The 22,238-nt window shown below is 45.8% G+C and overlaps 1 protein-coding gene across 4 annotated transcripts in view; it reads right to left on the bottom strand.

The window, feature by feature from the left end:
• b3gnt2b (UDP-GlcNAc:betaGal beta-1,3-N-acetylglucosaminyltransferase 2b) overlaps positions 1–22,238 on the bottom strand; it is a 60,627-nt gene that overhangs the window by 34,253 nt on the left and 4,136 nt on the right. For 2 of the 4 annotated variants that reach the window (XM_070889738.1, XM_070889736.1), the window contains exon 2: positions 15,672–15,722. The exons of the other annotated variants lie outside the window; for them this stretch is intronic. The gene's annotated coding sequence lies outside the window, so the exon portion shown is untranslated. The remainder of the gene's footprint in view (positions 1–15,671; positions 15,723–22,238) is intronic. 4 annotated transcript variants of the gene reach the window in all.

Here is a 22,238-nt window from a genome sequence, read left to right as displayed (position 1 = left end):
AAGGTGTGGCTTCACCAAGGCTCTGTACAACTGCAGTAAGATGTCGGGGAGTTATCCCTGGTGTCCTGGTCAATATTTATCGCTCAACGAACACCACTAAAATAGATTATCTGGTCATTATCACATTGCTGTTTGCGGGAGCTTGCTGTGTGCAAATTGGCTGCCGCATTTCCTACAATACAACAGAGTACTTAATTACCTGAGGTAAGGTGGAAACCAAGTGAGGACAATCCCTCTAAGCTGGGCAATAGAGGAGAGGTGTTGAAGGAGGATGATGTGGTTGACTGTGTCAAAGACTGTAGAGAGGTCAAGAAGGATGAGGAGGTTTCGTGCATCATGGTCACAGTCACAGAGGATGTCATTTGTGACTTTGACTAGGGCTGTGGTGGGCAGAAAATGATTGGAGCAATTCAAATGTAGAGTTACAGGAAAGATCTTGATCCCTCCACTGGCTCTGTGCTATAAGACGACGGGAGCGATTTTCAGCAGTGCATTCAGGTGGCCAAGGTGGAGTCTTGAGCTGAAATGTTGGTTCCGCCCACGTTAGGTGCAAGACATCATCTTGGCAAAGGAGATTGCCACTTAAAATTATTGCTAGTGCTCATTAAGGAGGCTGCACGACATTTTGGTGATAAGCACTTCAACCAACACCCTCTGCTAACAGTGACCAGCTGTTTGGGAATAAACACGGCGTTGATGTGGATTTCAAGCGCTGTATAAAGGGATACTCACCATTTCATGTTCATTGCTGCTGAAGCTGTGAAGAGGACCTCAAACACATTGGGGGACTTTCTGGGACACTTTGACAAGACTTCACCAACACGCAAGCAAAATTTATTCTGGAAATTCTCTGAGGAATTCACCCAAGGAAAGTAAGTGCTGTGCTACTCCAGCTTATTGGAGTCATCAGGAGAAAGGGAGTGCTTGGTCACAGGCATCTTGCTCAGGGTCCCCCTTTGTCTGGATGAGGAATGGGAAGAGGACATGAGGCCAGGAAAACCAGCACCACCTGCTGCATGAGCGAGGGACAGGAGAGCGAGGAGAGTCCTTCCCTCCTCCTCTGGATTTCCTCCAGTACCACGTCTCCCTTGGTCCCTGAGCCATCCTGAAATGTGCGTCAGCCAGCACACTCCACACCTTCAGTGGAAGTGGGTGCATGGAGTCCATGTATACTGCTCCATGAAAATTGTGTGCAATCAGCGTTTGAATGCTAAACCTGCAGGTCTGTTATAGCACCTCCAAACAAGTTCAAATTATGGTAATTATCAATTACGTGCAAAATTGCTGGCTAAATCCAAACTTTCAAACAGGTGCATCTTATTAGCACAGTACCCATTTAGTGCCTGTTCAACAACAACTTGCATTTATATAGCGCCTTTAATGTAGCAAAACATCCCAAGGTGCTTCACAGGAGTATTATAAGACAAGAAATTTGACGCCAAGCCACATAAGGAGAAATTAGGGCAGATGACTAAAATCTTGGCCGAAGAGGTAGGTTTTAAGGAGCATCTTAAAAGAGGAGAGAGAAGCAGAGAGGTGGAGAAGTTTAGAAACATAGAAAATAGGTTCAGGAGTAGGCCATTCGGCACTTCAAGCCTGCACCACCATTTAATATGATCATGGCCGATCATGCAACTTCAGTACCCCATTCCTGCTTTCTCTCCATACCCCTTGATCCCTTTAGCCGCAAGGGCCACATCTAGTTCCCTTTTGAATATATCTAATGAACTGGCCTCAACAACTTTCTGTGATGGAGAATTCCACAGGTTCACCACTCTCTGGGTGAAGAAGTTTCTCCTCATCTCGGTCCTAAATGGCTTACCCCTTATCCTTAGACTGTGACCCCTGGTTCTGGACTTCCCCAACATCGGGAACATACTTCCTGCATCTAACCTGTCCAATCCTGTCAAGAGTTTTATATGTTTCTTTGAGATTCCCTCTCATTCTTCTAAATTCCAGTGAATATAAGCCTAGCCGATCCAGTCTTTCTTCATATGCCAGTCCTGTCATCCCGCGAATCAGTCTGGTGAACCTTCGCTGCACTCCCTCAATAGCAAGAATGTCCTTCCTCAGATTAGGAGACCAAAACTACACACAATACTCAAGGTGTGGCCTCACCAAGGCCCTGTACAACTGCAGTAAGACCTCCCTGCTCCTATACTCACATCCACTCGCTATGAAGGCCAGCATGCCATTTGCTTGCATTACTGCCTACTGTACCTGCATGCCTACCTTCAATGATTGATGTACCATGACACCCAAGTCTCGTTGCACCTTCCCTTTACTAATCTGTCACCATTCAGATAATAATCTGTCTTCCTGTTTTTGCCATCAAAGTGGATAACCTCACACTTATCCACATTATACTGCATCTGCCATGCATTTGCCCATTCACCTAACCTGTCCAAGTCCCCCAGCAGCCTCCTAGCATCCTCCTCGCAGCTCACACTGCCCCAGCTTAGTGTCATCTGCAAACTTGGAGATATTACATTCAATTCCTTCGTCTAAATCATTAATGTATATTGTAAATAGCTGGGGTCCCAGCACTGAACCCTGCAGCACCCCACTTGTCACTGCCTGCCATTCTGAAAAGGACCCGTTTATTCCCACTCTTTGCTTCCTGCTGCCAACCAGTTCTCTATCCACGTCAATACATTACCCCCAATACCACGTGCCTTAATTTTGCACACTAATCTCCTGTGTGGGACCTTGTCAAAAGCCTTTTGAAAGTCCAAACACACCACATCCACTGATTCTCTCTTATCCACTCTACCAGTTACATCCTCAAAAAACTCTAGATTTGTCAAGCATGATTTCCTTTTCACAAATCCATGTTGACTTAGACCGATCCCGTCACTGCTTTCCAAATGCGCTGCTATAACATCTTTGATAATTGATTCCAGCATTTTCCCCACCACTGATATCAGGCTAACCGGTGTATAATTCCCCGTTTTCTCTCTCCCTTTTTTAAAAAGTGAGGTTCCATTAGCTACCCCCCAATCCATAGGAACTGAGCCAGAGTCCATTGCATGTTGGAAAATGACCACCAATGCATCTACTATTTCTAGGGCCACTTCCTTAAGTACTCTGGGATGCAGACTATCAGGCCCTGGGGATTTATCGGCCTTCAGTCCCTTCAGATTCCCCAAAACCATTTCCTGAATAATAAGGATTTCCATCAGTTTCCTCTTCTCGCTAGACCCTTGGTCCCCTAGTAATTTCGGGAGGTTATTCATGTCTTCCTCAGTGAAGACAGACCAAAGTACTTGTTCAATTAGTCTGCCATTTCCTTGTTCCCCATTATGAATTCACCTGATTCCGACTGCAGGGGACCTACATTAGTCTTCACATATCTATAGAAGCTTCTGCAGTCAGTTTTTATGTTCCCTGCAAGCTTACTCTCATACTCTATTTTCCCCCTCCTAATTAAACCCTTTGTCCTCCTCTGCTGAATTCTAAATTTCTCCCAGTCCTCAGGTTTGCTGCTTTTTCTGGCCAATTTATATGCCTCTTCCTTGGACTTAACACTTTCTCTAATTTCTCGTTAGCCACGGTTGAGCCACCTTCCCTTTTTTATTCTTACACCACACAGGGATGTACAATTGTTGTAGTTCATCCATGTGATCTTTAAATGTCTGCCATTGCCTATCCACAGTCAACCCTTTAAATATCATTCTCCAGTCTATCCTAGCCAATTCACGTCTCATACCATCGAAGTTTCCTTTCTTCAAGTTCAGGACTCTAGTCTCTGAATTAATTGTGTCATTCTCCAACTTAATGAAGAATACTACCATATTGCGGTCACTCCTCCCCAAGGGGCCCCACATGACCAGATTGCTAATTAATCCTCTCTCGCTACACAAGGCCAAGTCCAGGATGGCCGGTTCTCTAGTTGGTTCCTCGACATATTGGTCGAGAAAACCGTCCCTTGTACACGCCAGGAAATCCTCCTCCACAGTATTGCTACCAGTTTGGTTAGCCCAATCAATATGTAGATTAAAGTCACCCATGATAACTGCTGTACCCTTATTGCATGCATCCTTAATTTGCTGTTTGATGCCATCCCCAATCTCCCTACTATTGTTTGGTGGTCTGTACACAACTCCCACTAATGTTTTCTGCCCTTTGGTGTTTCGCAGCTCTACCCATATAGATTCCACATCATCCACGCTAATGTCCTTCCTTACTATTGCGTTAATCTCTTTAACCAGCAACGCTACCCCACCTCCTTTTCCTTCCTGTCTGTCCTTCCTGAATATTGAATACCCCTGGATGTTGAGATCTCAGCCTTGGTTACCTTGGAGCCATGTCTCCGTAATCCCAATTACATCATATCCATTAACAGCTATCTGCACAGTCAATTCATCCACCTTATTATGAATGCTCTTCGCATTGAGACTCGGAGCCTTCAGGCTTGTTTTTTTTTAAAAACACTCTTTGTCCTTTTAGAATTATGTTGTAATATGGCCCTTTTTGATTTTTGCCCTTGATTTCTCTGCCCTCCACTCTTGCTTTTCTCCTTCCTATCTTTTGCTTCTGTCCCTTTTTACTTCCCTCTGCCTCCCCGACAGCACGAGCAAACACTCCCCCTAGGACATCGGTTCCGGTCCTGCCCAGGTGCAGACCATCCGGTTTGTACTGGTCCCACCTCCCCCGGAACCGGTTCCAATGTCCCAGGAATTTGAATCCCTCCCCCTTGCACCATTCCTCAAGCCACGTATTCATCTGAGCTATCCTGCAATTCCTACTGTGACTAGCATGTGGCACTGGTTGCAATCCTGAGATTACTACCTTTGAGGTCCTTTTTAATTTAACTCCTAGCTCCCTAAATTCAGCTTGTAGGACCTCATCCTGTTTTTTATCTATATCATTGGTACCTATATGCACCACGACAGCTGGCTGTTCACCCTCCCCCTCCAGAATGCGCTGCAGCCGCTCCGAGACAACCTTGACCCTTGCACCAGGGAGGCAACATACCATCCTGGAGTTTCAATTGCGGCCGCAGAAACGTCTATCGATTCCCCTTACAATAGAATCCCCTACCACTATAGCTCTCCCACTCTTTTTCCTGCCCTCCTGTGCAGCAGAGCTACCCCTGGTGCCATGGACTTGGCTGCTGCTGCCTTCCCCTGATGAGTCATCTCCTCCAACAGTACCCAAAATGGTGTATCTGTTTTGGAGGGAGATGACCGCAAGGGATCCCTGCATTACCTTCCTTCCACTGCTCTGCCTGATGGTCACCCATTCCCTATCTGGCTGTGTAACTTTTACCAGCAGTGTGACCAACTCGCTAAACGTACTATTCACGACATCCTCAGCATTGCGGATGCTCCAGAGTGAATCCACAAGCAGCTCCAGTGCCGCAATGTGGTCTGTCAGGAGCTGCAGCTGGATACACTTGCTGCACATGTAGTTGTCAGGGACACTGGAAGCATCACTGACTTCCCACATAGCACAGGAGGAGCATGACACGGGTCTGGGCTCTCCTGCCATGACTTAACCCTTACATTACCTTAATTTGGCAACAATGCCAAGGGTTTCCTACTGATAAGAAAAGAAAAAGAAAAAGATAAAGATAAAGATAAAATACTCACCAATCCACCAGCCAATCACTTACCCGCTTGGCTGTGACATCACACTTCAATTTCTTTTTACTACTTTGTTTTACCTTCGGCCTCGATCTCCCGGCGTGTGTTGCTCCTCTGACTCCCCGCGCCCTTTTATCAGGGCCTCAATCTCCCAGCAGGGAATTCCAGAGCTTAGGGCCTATGCAACAGAAGGCATGGCCACCAATGGTTGAGCGATTATAAGAGGGCAGAATTAGAGGAGCGCAGATATCTCGGGGGCTTGTGGGGCTGGAGGAGATTACAGAGATAGGGAGGGATGAGGCCATGGATAGATTTGAAAACACGGATGAGAATTTTGAAATCGAGTCATTGCTTAACCGGAAGCCAATGTAGGTCAGTGAGTACAAGGGTGATGGGTGAATGGGACTTGGTGTGAGTTAGGACACGGGCTGCCGAGTTTTAGATGGCCTCAGGCTTACGTAGGGTAGAACGTGGGAGGCTAGCCAGGAGGGCATTGTAATAGTCAAGTCTAGAGGTAACAAAGGCATGGATGAGGGGTTCAGCAGCGGATGAGCTGAAGCAAGGGCAGAGACGGGCAATGCCGAGGTGGAAACAGGCGGTCTTAGTGATACTGTGGATATGTGGCCAGAAGCTCATTTTACCTCGTGTGTTCTAAACCGTTGGCCAAAATAACACATTGCATTTTTAAAATCTTCACTTCCTTTTTGACTCAGAATAAGAAAGGCTTAGTAAAGTTCTCACAAGTACAATCTGAAGAGTTTCGTATAACTGCGAAAAGTGCAGATTCACTGGTCAGAACTTGTGCAGATAAATGAAAGGGAATTAAATTCCTGATCCAAGTTATCATGCTTTCCAGGCGAGATTGTACTTCAGAAACTCAAAAAAATTTAAACCAGCATGAGGGGGGGGGGGGGGAAGCGAGGGAGAAAGAGAGTGGAGGGGTGGGTGGAAAGAGAGTTGCATAACAATCCTCCTCGGACAGATCTGCAGTCAAACTTAGACAATAATGTCAGTGATGTTGTGCGGATTATACTATGCCAATCTCATTTGAAAAATGCCCATATACCAGTTCTGGAAAACTAGAACGATCTTAAATCTGTTTTTAGGTTTAATTCATCAAAGGTGACAGCAATGCTAAATTCACTCGCGTCCAACTTGCCATCGGCTTGGGTAACAGTCAATGACTTTTGTACTAGTCATCAGGCCATTGGGCTTGCTACCTCAGCGATTTAAGGCAATTGACTACCGTAAACAACCAGTGTAAAACCTTCAGATGAGGTACTGGATAGAATACTTTGGGCTCGACTCTCCATTTAGCTGGCTATCGCCCAAAAAATGGGCGATGTTCCAGCTTTCAGGATTGCTGGAAGATCGCCCATTTTTCTGATTGCACTTTTGGCTTTTTTTTGGGCGGGGGGGGCGCGATAGCTCAGTGATGTGAAATGGGCCTCAACGATGTGGAAGGCAAGGCGTCTTTAGCAACGGTCTTTCTGCGCATGCGGGCTTTTTTTGCAAATGTTTCCTGCGATTCTGGAGGTCAGGGTTCACCTGGGCTTGCGCAGAAGGCAAAGGGAGGGAGCGAGGGAGAAAGAAAAGAGTCATAAAGAAAAAAGCAGTCTGAAAACTAAAAAAGATGTCCCAGCACGAGTCCGCAGAGTGGGCAGGATGTGGAGGGTAGGAGGAGGGCAAAGCCCTTCTCTGATGAGGCAAATGAGGCCCTTGTTAATGAGGTCCACAGCCAGTGGGGTCAACTAACCCGAGGTGGGCATTGGAAACTTCCATCCCAGGCCTACCAGAAGATTTGGTGCAAGATCGCTGACGTGGTCTCGTCGGTGTCCCACGAGGCGAGGGGGTTGGACCAGTGCCGCAAGCTCTGGAACAGCCTGGTTGCTTCGGCAAGAGTAAGTATTAAATAGATTTTAAATTGTAATGATCCACATAATACGTAAATCTCCCGGATTGAAATTAAGCTGGTTATTCTTGCATATATTCCCTGCTAAGATCTGGACAGAGCTCGGAACCTGCGCCCTTTTTAAGTCTAATTTTGGCACCGTCTCCTTTTGGGTCACGTTCGTGGATGGGGCACGACAGCAATGAGGGGTCCAGTCACCTTTACCCAGACTGTGTCAGTCTCTCCGGCTGCTGTCACTTACAGTGAGCCAGCCTGGACTGGGGGAGAGCTGTCCTTGCTCACTGTCTGCCCTGGGACACTTTTGGACATTAGCTCCTGTCATTGCCGAGTTCACCAGTGGTCCCGATTCCCCCTCCCTCATCCCCCCACCCCTCCCTGGGTGCCAGCATGGAGATTGTAGTCGAGATGTTTTGTGTCAAGCATTAGATCCTAAACACGATCTTATGACATTTTTATCTGAACGTAGATGTTATAACCATGCATCAATTGTGGATACAAACCATATTAGCATATAATGTTGGAACCTGTTGTCTTTCCATGATAGTACCTAGTCAATTAGCTCATGCCATGCTCTTGCCACGTTTGCAGAGGAAGATATCTAACAACTGAACGGAGCAGAAGCGCACCTGAGGAGGCCCTCCTCAATTGCAGCTGCTCAGCATCCAGTCGCTCAGCCACCACCCGTGGTGGTGCAGATCCCTCCCTTGCGTCACATGAGTAATGTATAAAGCAGTGTTAATTCAAAGTAATGTAACAGCATTTCATTATAATATACGAATTGTGTCATGTTATGCATGCAGCTTCTGTATTACTCTCAGGTTAACAACAAAAGAACATAAGAAATAGGAGCAGGAGCAGGCCATCTGGCTCCTCGAGCCTGCTCCGTCATTTAATAAGATCATTGCTGATCTGATGTAGGGCTCAGCTCCACTTCCCTGCCCGCTCTCCATAACCCTTCACTCCCTTATCATTCAGAAGTCTGTCCATCTCCACCTCAAATATAGTCACTGATCCAGCCTCCACAGCTCTCTGAGGCAGTGAATTTCACATAGATGTACTACTATTATGATGTATTAATATGGAACATCTCTTGGTCACATTTATTGTAGTAGTGCTGCTCTTCCTACGTATGTAAGCGCAAGAATGAAGTGTACCCTTCTGTTCTAATAAGCTCAATAGTGTTTTGCAGGTCACCCAACTCAACAGGTGCAAAGGGAGGCCGCACCTGTCCCTGTCCCCTTACAGGTGATCATTACCACGGGTGCCGAGGAGACCACAGAGGGAGAGGAGGACATTGAGCTGGAGACCGAGGAGAATGCCCCTTGCACCCCAGCATCTGTTGTACCTGCGGCCACTTTGTCATCTTTGACGGAAGTAGCAGCAGGCCCAAGCAGCATCCAGCAGTGTCCACGCCGACCTCATGGAGGTTGAGTCAACAAGGTCAGCATGCACTGCGAAGGGCAGGTCCGAACGAGGACATGGTTGCGCTGTGCAGGGAGAGCGTTGACCTGAGTAGAGAGCTCCTCCAGGCATTTGGCGGGTTGACCGGGAACATTGCCACAATGTCCACTCGCATATCGGAGTGTATGGAGCACATGATTGTGGCAATGGGCCAACAGACCACCGCCATCCATGCCTTGCGGCATGCGATAGCGTTGGGACACGGCACTGCACTCCAAGGTGCCATCCCACGAACCAGCAGCACAGATGCGAGTCAGCAGGAAGAACTTCCTTCCTTCTGACTCGCATCTGGCTCGGAAGTCATTTCTTCCAAAACGTCTTCTCCTCCTCCACCCCAAGTCACCCCACCCCCTCACCCACCCCCACACACACAGTAGCAGGCCTTGAGGTCCCCTGCTGCAAGTCGTCCTGGTCCCGTTACTTGATTACAACGGAGTGGGGGGTGGGGGGGGGGGGGGGGGGGGTAGGGTTATTGTTATTGTTGTTGTTAATAAAAATTTGTTGAATGTTGTGGGTGGTGCGAGGTTGTTTTTGTATTTTTACTTTATTGTTGGGTGACTGTTGTTGGGGGGTGGGGGAGTTATTTTTACAGTAAATAAATTAAAATATTTTATTGAATTTTACAATTGTTGTGCAGTGTCTTCTAATAAAGTGCAACATCCCCACTGACATCTGGGAGTCCCTGGCCAAAGACCACCCTAGGTGGAGTAAGTGCATCCGGGAGGGCGCTGAGCACCTTGAGTCTCATTGCCAAGTCCATGCAGAAACCAAGCGCAGGCAGCGGAAAGAACATACGGCAAACATGTCCCACCCTCCCTTAACCTCAACCACTGTCTGTTCCACCTGTGACAGGGACTGTGGCTCTCGTATTGATCTGTTCAGCCACCTAAGGACACATTCTAAGAGTGGAAGCAAGTCTTCCTCGATCCCGAGGAATTGTCTATGATGATGACTTCTAATAATGTACGGTAAGGTAAAACATGAATACAATTGTTGGAAAACAATGGCCAGGCCAGGCAAGGATGAAACTTAATGCAACTGTAACTGTTGTCTTTCTGTAACTGTAACCAATGTAAGTTCACGCAAAGCATTCATTTATGAGCTACTGACTCAAGAGTTGTAACTCCCATGGGGCTTTTCCAGTCTTGCCGGGGGGGGCATGGGTTCATCGCCAGGCTGATTGTCCTCCCCAAGGTCCTCATCATCCTCCTTGTCATCTTCCTCTTCCCTTCTCTCTTGAGGTGGACTGGCAGTCCCATCTGGAAATTATTGTCCTCTCCTTATAGCTAGGTTTACAACATGCAGCACACCACAATAAACTCAGCGACCTGGTCAGGGTGGTATTGTAGGTTGCCTCCCGAGTGGTCCAGGCATCTGAAGCGCTGCTTCAGCACTCCAATTGTCTTTTCGACGATATTGCGTGTAGCTATATGGCTTTCATTGTAGCGCTTCTCGGCTTCCGTCTGGTGATTACGCTGGGGGGGCGGGGGGGGGGGGTCATGAGCCAGCTGGCAAGGCCATATCCTTTATCCCCCAGCATCCAACCGTGACCTTGTGGCTGACTCTTACAGATCAGAGACAGTGCTCTCACGCAAGATGTGTGCATCATGGATGCTGCCTGGAAAATTAGCATTTACTGCCATGATTATTTTGTTGTGGTCGACAACAAGCTGCACATTCAGGGAGTGAATCCCTTTCGGTTACAAAACATCTCCGCATCCTGTAAAGGTGCTCTCAGAGCGATGTGCGTACAGTCTATTGCCCCCTGCACCTTTAGGAAGTTTGCTATTCGCGAGAAACCCAAAACCCTCTCAGTCTGTGCCTCCTTGGTCAAAGGGAAGTTTATAAAGTCCATCTTGCGAGCGTAAAGGGCTTCAGTCATCTGCCAAATGGAGCAATGTGTGGCGTGCTGAGAGATACCGCAAATGTCACCAGCTGAGGCCTGAAAGGAGCCCGATGCGTAGAAGGAAAGTGCCGCAGGGTAATCTTTACCTCAACGGGCAGTGCGGTCCTGATGGACTGGTAGGCTACAGATCTCCGTTGATGAGCTGGCACATCTCAGCGATGACATCCTTTCGGAAGCGCGGCCTCCTAAGGCACGTATTATCGGACAAGTTCAGATATGATTGCTTTTCCCTGTAAGTGCGTTGGGTGTAAGGTCTCCTCCTCCACAGCAGTCTGCCATCTCTTTGATTGGGCACATAACGCTCTTCAATATACCTTCTCCCATCTTCAGCCTGCAGCATGTGATTATTGACCAATACTGGTAGAGAAATTACAGACCCCATCACTATAAATGCCCTTAAATTTGTCTTCAACACTTAAATGTGATTAGATGATTGCCAAGAGTCAATAAGGCCCTCAAAATCACTCACAAATTAAATCTCCTCATAAGCCCGAAGTTGAAGCAGCCTTTTTCAATTCCTCAGACATTCAAAATGGCGTCCGTAGTGCCAGTTGAGAGCAGCTTTTCTCCAGTGATCTCCAGCAATGTTCTTGGCGAGCAATCAGTCCGCCGACGTGTGGGCGATGTGGCGAAAGTTGCGATGGGCGATCACCTCGGCGATAGCAGATTCATTTGTGCCAAAAATTGGGCCAGCAATCAATGGCCGATGTTCCAGCCCAACTTTCCATTTTTAAGCTAAAATGGGCGATAGCCGGCCTGTTTATGCAATAGCCCTGCGATCATTAGTGGAAAGTCTAGCCCTTTCAGTTTTCAGACACCACAAAATACCTCAAGTGAAATCCTGCTTAGCACAAACTCATTTAATTGCACTTGATGCAAAAAATGTGAGATCCTGGTACACAATACCATCAGAATAAATTAACCAGATCACTATACATGTTCGTGAAATTAGTGGATAGACTTGTTCAAAAATATTCAAAATTCCAACATTTATATAAAGTCTTTGACAGTTCCCCACAAATTTCTGCAAATGACCCCCAGCTGGTTTCTTGGCTATGGGGTCAGAAGCTCAAACCCATCAGACAGTCCACCCAGATCCCTCCACCCAAGACCCCCCCACCCCAGATCCAGAGCCCCCATCCCAAACCCACACACTGAGACCCCCACCTCAGATGCCGTCACCCCACCCCCAGAACCCCCATCCACCCCACCCCAGAACCCCAACCTCAGACTACAAAACCCCCCCCAGACCCCTATGCTGACCCCCACCCGACCCCTCAGATCCACCCCCACGCAGCGCCCAGACCACCACCAACCCAGAACTTCCCACCCCAATCCAGACCCACACCCCCCACCCAGGCACCCACACCCTGACCCCCACACCCAGACCTTTACACTCCAACCCAGACCCCCTATCCCAGACCCTAGAACCCCCCCCACCCCAGAACCCCCCCCCCACTCCAACCCCAGACCCCCACACCCACCCTGATCACTAGTAGGCTGAGACTTCTGAGCCACTGTATCGAGTGCTATAAAGTTTCTTCAATTTTTAAATGTTTTTTTACTTTTCTTTTCTGTCTCCTTTTTCTGTCTCAATCCAATCTTTTTCCTTCTCTTTCTGTATCTGATTTGACACTGAATTGATTCACACTTCCTTCTCGGTCCTTGAGCTGTTAATTTCTCAATCCTTCAATCTGATTGGATAAAGAGCTACACCGTTCCTGACCCTGTTCACTCGGTTTCTCTCATTGCGCCGTTATCACCTCACGCTTTCAGCAAAATTACATCATCACAAATTAAAAACCTAATCATGCAAGGGCAAGACTAACTAATGGCAGATGCTGTTAGATTCACTCCTAAAGCAGAATCTGGATCGTTGTAGCATTGTGTGCATACATTGTACATACCTGTATTGTATAATCATTTTGCATGAACTGAAACATAATACACGAAAGGACGTTTAAAATAGCACAGATAAACATGGAAACTATAGACTGGACTTTACTCAAGGGCTGTTTAATCACAGCATTCCTACTCGTAAGTCTGCAATACTGATCCCCTCTCTGCTGCATGTATTGTAACAGCAAACAAGTATCATTTTACACTTCAAACGTTTGTCGGCTTTGAAACGTCGCGAGGATGTGAAAGACACACAGTAAATGCAAGTTTATTTCTTCTTTAATGACAATCATAGTGGTGTGCCAGATCACTCACATATAACATACATCAGGAGAAATATGTTCAACCTTCTCTCACATATGCAGTCAATCTTGGCTCCAATACCATCATCATTGCTGATAGTTGCTACACAGCCTCCCAGAAGAACTGACTATTTTGGCAAGATAACAGAGGACTGGCAACACTCAGCAAATCAGATCCCAGCCCAAGTCAACCACCTTCAAGAAAGATGGGGACAAAGAGAGATTAGGGGGGGGGGGAAATCACAATAAATCAAACTCTTTCACATTCCTGAAAACAGTGAGGTGCTGGGATTGTTCCATTTGTCCTCAGTCATTCTTCATTTAGGAGCCTGAGCTGAGAATGTTGGTAAGATATCAACCACAGGAGTAATGTTGCCTTTAAGCTGCACGCCTGTGGCGTGGAATTTTGAATGGGACGTGCAGCCCCCCAAAAATTACAGGGAATATTGCACAGGAGTCACCTGCTAGCACTTGAGAGCACACACTGCATCGCCCCATTACCACACTCGCAGAAACAAAAGTGCCAGCTGAACACGTGTCACTCTCTGCCACAAGGTGCATTTACACAATGAGAAATTTCACATGTAATCTACACTTTATTAACTGAAGCTAAGTGAGAAATATGAGGAAAACTCTCATTTATCCATCTAAGCTAAACTAGGCCCAGATTGAATACTGCTCTTTTAGGACCACAAAATTCAATGCAAAGACAAAGCTGGCACTGACATCAATACAGGCAAACCTCAGTCAAGAAAACTCATCACAAGAGAGTTGTAGCGACAACTTGCATTTAGATAGTTCCTTGCACATCGAAAAGCATCACCAGGTGCTTCATAGAGACATAATCAGACAAAACAGGACACCAAGACAAAGAAGGAGACATTGGGAGGGGTGAAGGAGGTTGAATTTTAAAGAAGGAAAGGGAGCTGGAGAGGCAGAGGGGTTTAGGAAGGGATCTCCAAAGTGTTGGTCCTATACGGCTGAAGGCAAGGCTGCTATCAGTGGGGCAAAGGGAGCAGAGGGAGCAGGAGGCACAATAGGCCAGAGTCGGAGAGTTCGAGGGTGGTTTGTAGGGAAAATGAGGCTACAAAGGGATTTAAAAATGAGAATGAGAATTTTAAATTGGAGCATTGCAGGGCTGGGAGTGATGGAGGAGTGGGACGGTGCAGGACACCATGTTAACATTCAGCCGAGCACTGACCATATATAATAGAAATAAAAATAAATCATCAATTTAAAGTTTAATTTATATTTATCAACTTTATTATAATCTGTTCATTATACAGTCAGCCTCTAAACTAAGGAAGGTAATTTGAATTCTTCACTTCTGCAAGTGGCCATCTTAATTAGGAAAAAAACATTTTACAGAAAGAACTTCAACGTATAATTGGGTTGGAATTGGAGCCCTGACACCCAGACCATGTACAGAGTTTAGTCACTAGCTTCCATTGATTTACACCATAAGCAATAATAGAAATCTAGAAGACGAGTAGATTTATTTATATTCATTCTTTGAGGACGTGAGTGTCGCTGGAGAGACCAGGGTAGGCTGTGGTCACCCTTCTGGAACCACTGCAATATTCTTTGCAGCAGTCATACAACTAAGTGCTTATTATTATCTGGTCATTATCACATTACTGTTTGTGGGAGCTTGCTTGTGTGCAAATTGGCTGCCGCATTTCCCACATGACCACAGTGACTACACTCCAAAATTACTTAATTGGCTGTAAAGCGTTTTGAGATGTCTGGTGGTCATGAAAGGTGCTATATAAATCCAAGTTTTTATTAGGGCAGTTAAGAGTTGGTGTGGGACTGGAGTTATATATTGGCCAGACTAAGTAAGGTTGTTAGTGAACCAGTTGGGTTTTTATGACAATCTCACAGCTTCACGGTCACTTTTACTGAGACCAGCTTTTTATTTCCATATTTTTTTCCAAACTGAATTCAAATTCTCAAAACTGTAATGGTGGGATTTGAACTTACGACCTGTACCAGGCCTCTGGTCCAGTAACATGTCCAGAACACGATCGCCCACAGTCTGCTCTTCCCAAGCTCACTGCTTTACTTTAGAAAGCAAGCTCAGCACTGGTGTATAAAAATGCTAATATTCACATGCATAACATCACGAAGTGATTGTTACTTTAAAAAAAAACATTCATTCTAAAGACAAACAGGCATTAAAGTTTTAACCTGGAATGTTAAAAGAACTGAAGCCGGAGAACATATCATGTACCATCGCACTGTAAAAATAGCCTAAAATAAGAAACAAACCTATCCACGGAGCAGACTAAAGTCTCAGTGAAGCATTCAACACAAATGAAAGCGATTATATTGACTCTGTAAATGACAAGGATATTGTTAATTTAACAACTGTCTTAAGGAGCAGTCAGACAATAATTCACAACTTGGGAGCAAAGCTCATCAAAACTATGTAGTACAATCAAGATACTGTATTACAATTTGAGGCCGGTTGGATACTTTCTATTGTGTTCGATACAAAAGTCAACCGAGGTGTGCAATTACAGCTTGCTAGCAATTGAAACTTGATCTAATGTGCAAGGTATCGAGAATGAGGGGCCCACTACCGGGGTCAATCATCTTACCATTGATGTTTTCACTGGGAATAGCGCAGGACACTGCTGTACACACGATCTCTTTGGAGGATAAAAACCATATGGACAGTTACCTCAAAGAAATACTACTAATTCTTGTTCATTAATATTAAACAGAAGCAAAAGCAAAATAGATGAGTTATAGCACTTAACTTTACTCTGTTTAAAAAAAAAGCTCCAAAGTTCTCTCCAGTTTCCAGACAGGTATTAAGCAATTAACACAGAGAGGAGTCATCCTCCCAACTTTGAAGCGGAAATCCCTACACTAGACAGGGACTTGCCAGATTTAAATACGTTTACTTTATTTCCTACGCCCACACAGAACAAGTAGGGTCCCAGCTTTGAATCAGTGCCAGTTGTAGCCATTTTAAAATTGTCACAGTTTTACTTCAAATTCTGGGAGACTTGGGTTTATTGGCCGACTCCACACATTTCCACAACTAAACCTGGCTGGCTCCCTTAGAAGAACATAAGAAATAGGAACAGGAGTAGGCCATACGGCCCCTCGAGCCTGCTCCGCCATTCAATAAGATCATGGCTGATCCGATCATGGACTCGGGTACACTTCCCTACCCACTCCCCATAACCTCTTATCGTTTAAGAAACTGTCTATTTCTGTCTTAAATTTATTCAATGTCCCAGCTTCCACAGCTCTCTGAGGCAGCAAATTCCACAGATTTACAACCCTCAGAGAAGAAATTTCTCCTCGTCTCTTTTAAATATGTGGCCTCTTATTCTACGATCATGCCCTCTAGTTCTAGTCTCCCCCATCAGTGGAAACATCCTCTCTGCATCCACCTTGTCAAGCCCCCTCCTAATCTTACACGTTTCGATAAGATCACCTCTCATTCTTCTGAATTCCAATGAGTAGAGGCCCAACCTACTCAACCTTTCCTCCTAAGTCAACCCCCTCAACCCCGGAATCAAACGAGGGAACCTTCTCTGAACTGCCTCCAAAGCAAGTATATCCTTTCATAAATATGGAAACCAAAACTGCATGTAGTATTCCAGGTGTGGCCTCACCAATACCTTGTATAGCTGGAGCAAAACTTCCCTGCTTTTATACTCCATCCCCTTTGCAATAAAGGCCAAGATACCATTGGCCTTCCTGACCACTTGCTGTACCTGCATTGTATCCTTTTGTGTTTCATGCAGAAGTACCCCCAGGTCCCGCTGTACTGCGGCACTTTGCAATCTTTCTCCATTTAAATAATAACTTGCTCTATGATTTTTTCTGCCAAAGTGCATGACCTCACACTTTCCAACATTATACATAGAAACATAGAAAATCGGTGCAGGAGTAGGCCATTCAGCCCTTCGAGCCTGCATCACCATTCAATAAGATCATGGCTGATCATTTCCTCAGTACCTCTTTCCTGCTTTCTCTCCATACCCCTTGATTCCCTTAGCTATAAGGGCCATATCTAACTCCCTCTTGAATATATCCAATGAACTGGCATCAACAACTCTATAGGTTAACAACTCTGAGTGAAGAAGTTTCTCCTCATCTAAATGGCCTACCCCTTATCCTAAGACTATGTTCCCTGGTTCTGGACTTCCCCAACATCGGGAACATTCTTCCCTCATCTAACCTGTCCAGTCCCGTCAGAATCTTATACGTTTCTATGAGATCCCCTCTCATCCTTCTAAACTTCAGTGAATAAAGACCCAGTTGATCCAGTTTCTCCTCATATGACAGTCCAGCCATCCCTGGAATCAGTCTGGTGAACCTTCGCTGCACTCGCTCAATAGCAAGAACGTCCTTCCTCAGATTAGGAGACCAAAACTGAACACAATATTCCAAGTGAGGCCTCACTAAGGCCCTGTACAACTGCAGTAAGACCTCCTTGCTCCTATACTCAAATCCCCTAGCGATGAAGGCCAACATACCATTTGCCTTCTTCACCGCCTGCTGTACCTGCATGCCCACTTTCAGTGACTGATGAACCATGACACCCAGGTCTCGTTGCACATCCCCTTTTCCTAATCTGCCGCCATTCAGATAATACTCTGCCTTCGTGTTTTTGTCCCCAAAATGGATAACCTCACATTTATCCACATTATACTGCATCGGCCATGCATTTGCCCACTCACCTAACCTGTCCAAGTCACCCTGCAGCCTCTCAGCGTCCTCCTCACAGCTCACACCACCACCCAGTTTAGTGTCATCCGCAAACTTGGAGATATTACACTCAATTCCTTCATCTAAATCGTTAATGTATATTGTAAAGAGCTGGGGTCCCAGCACTGAGCCCTGCGGCACTCCACTAGTCACTGCCTGCCATTCTGAAAAGGACCCATTTATCCCGATTCTGCCAAAAAAAGTTTTCCCACTCACTCAGGCTGTCTATGTCCTTTTGCAGATTTTTTGTGTTCTCCTCACACATTCTTAACCACCTTATCTACCTGGCCTGATACTTTCAGAGATCTCCACACATGAACTCCAAGGTCCCTTTGTTCCTCAGCACTTCAGTGTCCTACCATTTAATGTGTATTCCCTTGCCTTGTTAGCCCTTCCCAATTACTTCACACTTCTCCGGATTTAATTCAATTTCCCACTGTTCTGCACACCTGACCAGTTCATTGATATAACTTCCTGTAGTCTGCTATCAACCACACAGCCAATTTTTGTATCATTCAAGTCTAAATCATTGATATATACCACAAAAAGCAAGAGCCCCTCTCCTTTGTGAAAATAGGGGCAAAGTATTCATTAAGAACCATACTCACGTCTTCCACCTCCACACACACATTACCTTTCTGGTCTCTAATAGGCCCTCTCTTTGCTTTCCTAATTTCCTTTTTAATTTCACCCTGTACTTTCTATACTCCTTTCGGGTTTCTGCAGTATTGAGCCTCGGTATCTATCATAAGCCTCCCTTATTTTTCTTTATCCTACGCTGTATTCCCCTTGACATCCAGGGGGCTCTAGATTTGCTCGTCCCATCCTTTTTCTTTAAGGGAACATACTTGCTCTGAAGCCTCAGGATCTCCTCCTTGAATGCCTCCCACTGCTCAATACTGATTTACCTTCAATTAGTTGTTTCCAGTCTACTTTGGCTAAATCACAATTCTGCTTAGTAAAATTAACTTTACCCCAATTGAGAACTTTTATTCCCATTCTATCTTTGTCCTTTTCCATAACTACCCTAAATCTAACTGAATTATGATCACGAGCACCAAATCCCTTCCACCTGCCCAGCTTCATTTCCTAAAACTTAGTCCAGAATTGTCCCCTCCCTTGTTGGGTTTGCTACATACTGGCAAACAAGATTCTCCTGAATGCATTTTAGGAATTCTGCACCCTCTATACTTCCACACCAGTTCTATCCCAGTTGAAATCCCCTACTATTACTGCCTTATAGTTTTTGCGCTTCAGAAATTTGCCTGTATAGTTACTCTTCTATCTCCTTCTGACTATTTGGGGGTCAATAGTACACTCCCAGCAGTGTGATCATCCTTTTTTGTTCTTCAATTCAACCGATATGGCCTCATTTTGATGATCCTTCCAACATACCATCCCTCCTCACAGCTGTAATTGTTTCTTTAATCAATACTGCAACCTCACCCCCTCCTTTTTTATCCCCCTCTCTATCCCGTCTGAAAATACTGAAACCAGGAACATTGAGCTGCTATACCTGTCCTTCTTTCAGCCATGTCTCAGTAATAGCTATAATGTCATTCTCCCAAGTATCTATCTGTGCTTTCAGCTCATCTGCCTTGTTCCCTAGACTCCTTGCATTGAAGTATATACCATTTAGCACTGCCAAACTCCCTTGTTGTCTATTTTCTAGCTTTTGTTTTCTCTGCGTTCCCAATTCACTTTCTAATTTACTGCATTCCAATGCCAGCTTTGCTTCTCTCCCTTCTGAATCTACTCTCAAGTTCCCATCCCCCTGCCAAGCTAGTTTAAACGCTCTCCAAAAGCACTCGCAAACCCTTTCCGCGAGGATATTGGTCCCGGTTCTCTTGAGGTGCAACCCGTTCAGCTTGTACAGGTTCCACCTCCCCCAGAAACGGTCCCGATGCCTCAGGAATCTAAAGCCCTCCCTCATGCCCCATCTCTGCAGCCTTGCATTCATCTGCTCTTTCCTCCTATTTCTGTACTCACTAGCACGTGGCCACAGGAGTAACCTGGAGAATACTACCTTTGAGGCCCTGCTTTTTAATCTCGCTCCTAACTCCCTAACATCTGCCTGCAGGACCTCATCCCTCTTTCTACCTACGTCATTGGTACCAATATGGACCATCAGGATACATTGTGCATCTCCTAATAGTGCAATGAATAACATTGGCAGGGTCAGTCAATCTCTCAGCAACTTGGGCCAACAAATCTTGTCAGAAGGGGAAAAGAAGAAAATAAGATAACCAGGACGACTGGAGGCCGGCTGTGCTGACTGGAGATCAATACAGTGTAATGTTCACACACACACTCTCAGTCTGGGTCTGTATCCCCGCACACAGTGAGATCAATACAGTGAGATCAACGACAGAGGTTGGGACGGTCATTGATCTGGCCTGGAGACGACGAAGGTTGAACTGGTTCCCACTGGTTCTGTAGTTTAGTTCCACTCCAGCGGAGAACCTGTTGAACGTGAGGTGGAGCATGGCAGCGAGAAAGATCGAGAAGAGCGTTGATGCGATGACGCAGCTCTGTTTGACCCCGGTCCGGACGTGGATTGGGTCTGTAATGGAGCCGTTGGTAAGGATCACGGCCTGCATGTCGTCGTGGAGTAGGCGGAGGATGGTGATGAACTTTTGGGGGCAGCCGAAATGGAGGACGCTCCATCGACCCTCACGGTTGACAGTGTCAAATGCCTTTGTAAGGTCAAAGAAGGCCGTGTACAAGGGTTGCTGCTGTTCCCTGCATTTTTCTTGCAGCTGTCGCGCTGTAAAAATCATGTCCATTGTATCCCGTAGAGGATGAAACTACAGTATACGGACAACGCCTGTGTCTGCGCACGTTCAGAGACTGAACTCCAAGTCATAGTCAACATCTTCACTGAGGCATATGAAAGCATGGGCCTTATACTAACCATCCGTAAGACAAAGGTCCTCCACCAGCCTGTCCCCGTCTGACCAAGATTACTGTCTTAAACTCAATGCTGGCTGCTGTTCGTGCATTGCAAATACTGTACAGTCTGGATAACCAATGATTCACTTTTCATATTGATACCCTGTGGGCTGGATAACATGCTATAGGAGTTAAAGGTAAAGAGCAGACTATAGGAATTGAAGGTTGATGGCATCATAAACTGGTATGGGTACAGCATGAAGAATTGTTATCCAGCATTGCTTTACATTTTACTTCAGGGAGCAGCGCATGCTGCTGCAGGAGGGCAACGGCTGATTGCAATGCGGGCGGGCAGGTACAGCACGAGTGGCGAGGTCGAGGCGAAGGAACGGCAAGAGTTCGTAGAGTGATGTGATCGGGGCCAAGGAGAGGCGAGAGTTCGGGGCCCAGAAGAGGCGGGGGCTCTGGCAGCAAGGGCTAGCCCACACTGTGATATGTGTGCATACTAGGTCCATGCAGCAGAGCTGGTCCCCAGTCGTCTTTGTTAATTCTTGCCACTGGATCAAGACCTAGCTCTGTCAAGCCCGTGTGGTGGCTCGTGTACAATGGCCACCTCACGTTAAAAAAATCCAAGCACAGGCATCTTCCACCCTTTAACATGAAGTTCGGGATCTGGAATATTAGGTCCTTCATTGAAACATCTGTGAACTCACCCTTTTCGGCGTGGAAGCAAGTCATCCTCGTTTCGAGGGACTGCCTATGATGATGACATTTTACAGTGTTATCAGCATTGCTTTACATATTAGTGTTATCAGCATTGCTTTATATATTATAGTGTCATCAGCATATAAAGGTAACGAGTGAAATTCTCATTTTGTTGCAAATTGATAACAGGTTTCTGGATTTTTCCCAACTGAATTTCTTTTTTGTAGCATTCAACTGGAGTTTTGCGATTCATATTTAATACTGTATAGATGGATTACATGTTGAAATTGAGTAGATCCACATTATAGATGCACTCCAAGCAATTGACCTCAAATACATGCGAGAGTCAATGCACCCTTGTTCAACAGAAGGAACTAATTTCAGATCTTTGGGGCCAGCAAGTGAAACCAGTATCTGCAAAACGAACCCTTATATTGAAGCTACAACTTTCAGTTATTGAAACCATTTCAATATACCAGGATGCACAATGGACACAAATAAAACTGCTCGGCTTGGTCTCAGTAGCAATCAAGTACCCCAAACCTCACACAGGACCAATGAACCAAAGCCGTTCAGCACTCCAAATAATTGAATGCCCCTCTGAAGAAACCCAACTGCGATAGTCCTGGACCCCTACTCCAATACATGAGGACAGCATTTTCTATCCACCAAGCCCAAGACACAATAAACAATGCTTGACACAATCCCCAGATGACAGATGCATTATCCCCAAATCCAATACCCCCAGCACAATCCGCAGTATTAACAGCCTTACACATGTCCAGGATTAGTCACAACCTGGGACTTATTACATTTTGTTGACCTCAGTTGATTCATGA

Source organism: Pristiophorus japonicus, chromosome 9 (genome assembly GCF_044704955.1).
Source record: "Pristiophorus japonicus isolate sPriJap1 chromosome 9, sPriJap1.hap1, whole genome shotgun sequence".
Lineage (NCBI taxonomy): Eukaryota > Metazoa > Chordata > Chondrichthyes > Pristiophoridae > Pristiophorus > Pristiophorus japonicus.
This window is presented reverse-complemented; position numbering and strand designations above follow the sequence as displayed.